Here is a 4,458-nt window from a genome sequence, read left to right as displayed (position 1 = left end):
TCTGATTGTTATCTAGATAACTCACTATCTCACAATTTGCACATTTTCAATGTCCAGCGCTGTTAATGCACCTGTCAAAAAATCTCTCCTTTATTTACGACTTCACCACGGGAGTAATACTAGACTACATAGGTTCATATTTGGGGTATATATTTAGGAAATAATGACATAATATATTGAGCATATATTAGGGGATCGCGTTTTTTTATAATGGTGGCTATAAAAAATGGATCTGAAAATTAATGAAAATATAGATAGGGGTATAAAAAATGTTAATGGAAAAATGGATACCTACCATATCTAATGAAAGTATGGATTTTTTTTAATTGGTTTTATTTTATTGAGTTTGTATTGGTAGGGGATAAAGAATGTTATTTTTATATGTATTTTCCAATATGTAGTCAAATTAAGGGTATAGTTTAGTATGCCATAAATGCACATGATATGTCAAAAGTTCATTGAATTGAATAAATCCCCTGTAATATTGTGTGGCATGCAAATACTTATACCTATTCAATTATGACCATCATAGTCATTAACCTAATTATTCCTTGATTAATTATTTCCCGAAATATACATTATCAATTATCAAGGTATAGTCGTAATTATTTTTTGTTCGTCAACCAACTTTCTGAAATTATTTGTTTATGATTACATATCGGTGCTTCATAGAATTATTAACCCGACTTCAAATTTTCATATTATTTCCTTCAGGAAAACACTTCAATGTTGTTTTGTTTTCAGTTTAGATAAAATCATTTAAGATCATGCCATATATGGGAGCTCTTAGGGTCCTAGGGCTTTCAAGAAAAAACCTATACGAAGGCCATGCAAGGAATTTTGCCACATTTCTCTCTATTTTCATTGTCATTTCATCATGAAGTTGTTACGTAGTATATTTATCATTTCGTTATTTCTTAATGATGAAAGACCTTGTGTCCTTACCAATATGTCTGCAAATAATTTTCCTTCTGTTGAGATTTTCTGTTTTAGTCAAATAGGCAAAAATCTCTGAAGGATGACAACAATAGGGATTCAGTTCCTAAGTTAGCTCCAGGTTGTTAGGAGTGAGTTAATGCCTCCTATATTTGATGTGAGGGAGTTATGAGGCTGTTAGATTGTCTATGCTATATAACAGGCAATCATTCGGATGATTTGCCAAGAGAGAGTGTGAGGATTTCTTGATGTAATCTCCTGATTAAATTAATAATACTCCTTTAGATTCATTATGGAATGACACAATTCTAGAGCCACTCCAAATGTAATTCCTCGACATTTATTTGGATGATTATCTTCCTCACTATGGGTGATTAATAATGAAAACACAAGATATATTTAAGGAATGTGACTACCGGAAGTGGGGAACATTAGGTGGCATTAGTATCAAATAAAGTCTCATGCACATGCAAGAATGAGGTTAATTACGGTCGTTTTCATTTAGAAGAGGAGTGGAGTACGTAATTATTTTAAATCCATTAAACAAAAAGGAGTTATAAGGGTTATGTAATATGGTTTTTCAAAAAATTAAAAGGCTTTAAAAGTGTATGTATTTTTTTTTGTGGAGTGGAATTTGCACAAATAACCTGAAAGTGTTTCTTTGTTTTTTAAAACAAAAATAAAGAAAAGTAAAATAAGTGCAAAGGGCAGTTTTTTTTTTTTTTTTGTAAAGGCATAGGCAGTTTTTTGTATAAAAACAAAGGCATAGGCAATTTTTTAAATTGCTGGTTGGATATTTGGAGATTACTGTGTTTTTTGCTTATATCTAATGGCGAAAACTCAAAGTGCCCGTTTTGAAATTGAGAAATTTAATGGCAAGAATAATTTTGAGATCTGGAAGGTGAAGATGCACGATCTGCTGGTTCAACAAGGTGTGGCGAAAGCACTGTTGGGGAAAAACAAAAGGCCTCCTTCCATGACGGAGGATGATTGGGATGAGATGGACGATAGAGCTCTGAGCGCAATTCGGTTATGTCTGGCGGACGATGTTCTGTTTAACATTGTGTCAGAGAAAACCGCCGCAGGACTGTGGACGAAGCTTGAGAAGCTCTCTACAGCTTCATATGGTGGTTCATCTTATTTTGTATCATTCATTGATGACTTTTCTCGGAAAGTTTGGGTCTTCATGTTGAAAAAGAAGTCTGAGGTTTTTACAGTTTTCAAGCAGTTTAGAGCATTGGTAGAAAACAACACTGGTAGAACAATAAAATGTTTAAGAACTGACAATGGTGGTGAGTTTTCCTCGAAGGAGTTTGACAGCTATTGCAAGGATGCAGGGATCGAGAGACATAAGACCATGGTTTATACTCCTCAGCAGAATGGAGTTGCTGAACGCATGAACAGGACTCTTCTAGAGAGAGCAAGGTGTATGTTGAGTAACGCCGGGTTGCCGAAGGAGTTGTGGACGGAAGCAGTGGCAACTGCTTGTTATGTGATAAATCGATCTCCATCAATGGCAATAGACTGCAAGGTTCCGCAATAGGTATGGACAGGACACCCTTGTGACTATTCTAAACTCAGAGTGTTTGGTTGTGATGCATATGCTCTAGTGCCTAAACATCAGCGAACTAAATTAGATCCAAAGTCTAAAAGGTATATCTTTGTTGGGTATGGTGATGGAACAAAGGGATTTAGATTGTGGGATCCTACTACCTGCAAAATCATCATCAACAGAGATGTAAGGTTTAATGAATCCTCTCTTGTACAGTTAGATGTAGATAGAAGATTGAAACAGGATGATGTATCTGATTTCCAGCATATTCAGTTTGACAACATTTCTAATGATAGTCATAACGACCATAGTTCAGATTCTAGTCATGAACAGGTTTCAGAATTAGATTATGAACAGGGTTCAGATGGAGGACATGAACAGGTCTCAGATGGCGATCATGAAGAAATTCCTAAAGTTGATAGACAACCAGTTGTGGAAGCACCAGAAACATTCTTAAGGAGATCTACAAGGATCAAACGCCGTCCGAGAAGGTATGATGATTCAGTTGCTTTGATCGCTAATGATGATGAACCTTTGTGTTATCAGGAAGCTGTAGAAGGTTCAAATAGTGACAAATGGAAAACAGCCATGAAGGAAGAAATGATGGCCTTAGGTAAGAATGGTACGTGGGATCTGGTTGAACTTCCCAAAGGCAGGAAAACTGTGGGATGCAAGTGGGTATTCAAGCTGAAACGGGGTGTGAATGATACGAAAGATAGGTACAAAGCGCGACTGGTTGCAAAAGGGTTTTCTCAGAAAGCTGGCATAGACTTTCATGAGATATTTTCACCAGTGGTTAAAATTGTTTCAATTAGAATTGTGTTAGCATTAGTGGCTTTGTTTGATTTGGAGTTGCGACAGTTAGATGTTAAGACTGCATTTCTACATGGTGATTTAGATGAGGAAATATATATGGAACAACCTGAAGGGTTTGTTTAGCATCGCAATGAGAAATTTGTTTGCAGGCTCAAGAAGTCATTATATGGCCTGAAGCAGTCGCCTCGGCAGTGGTATAAGAAGTTTGATTCTTTCATGTTGAGTCAGAAATATGTAAGAAGTGAATATGATCATTGTGTTTACTTTAAGCAGTTAAATAATGGCATGTTCATTATCTTAGTGTTATATGTTGATGATATGCTTTTAGCAAGCAAAAGCATTGAAGAAATCAACAGGTTGAAGACTCAGATGGCAAGGACGTTTGATATGAAAGATCTAGGAGCGGCAAGACAGATTTTGGGCATGGAGATTTTCAGAGACAGGGGCAATGGTAAGCTGTGGCTATCACAACAGAAGTATGTTGAGAAAATACTTTTGAAGTTTGGTATGAATAATGTGAAGCCTGTGTCAGTCCCTTTAGCTTCCCATTTCAAGCTTTCTTCCAGTTTATGTCCTAATACCGATGAAGAAAAGGATTATATGTCTCGAATTCCTTATGCCAATGTAGTAGGATGTTTGATGTATGCGATGGTGTGTACGCGACCAGATATTTCTCATGCAGTTGGGGTTGTCAGCAGGTACATGGCAAATCCGGGTAAAGAGCACTGGTCAGCAGTGAAATGGGTGCTTCGGTACTTGAGAGGCACAAGTAGTTATTGTATTTCTTACAATAAGAGTAGTGAATTTGTTTGCGGATACGTTGATTCCGATTTTGCAGGTGATTTGGATAAGAGAAGATCAACTTCAGGGTACATCTTTACTCTTGCAGGTGGAGCTATTAGCTGGATGTCAAAGCTACAGAACATTGTTGCTTTGTCCACTACTGAAGCAAAATACATTGCTGCTTCTCATGCTTGCAAAGAGGCAGTTTGGTTGAAAGGTTTACTTGGTGAGTTTGGTAGGTTACAAGACAACATCAGGTTACTTTGTGATAGTCAAAGTGCAATACATTTGGCTAAGAATCCGGCCTATCATAGTAAGTCAAAGCATATTCCAATCAAATATCATTTTGTAAGACAAGTTATCACTGAAAG

Source organism: Pinus tabuliformis, chromosome 6 (genome assembly GCF_031772625.1).
Source record: "Pinus tabuliformis cultivar Carrire ecotype Pingquan chromosome 6, CPIR1, whole genome shotgun sequence".
NCBI classification, from domain to species: Eukaryota; Viridiplantae; Streptophyta; class Pinopsida; order Pinales; family Pinaceae; genus Pinus; species Pinus tabuliformis.
Note: the sequence above shows the minus strand (reverse complement) of the source record.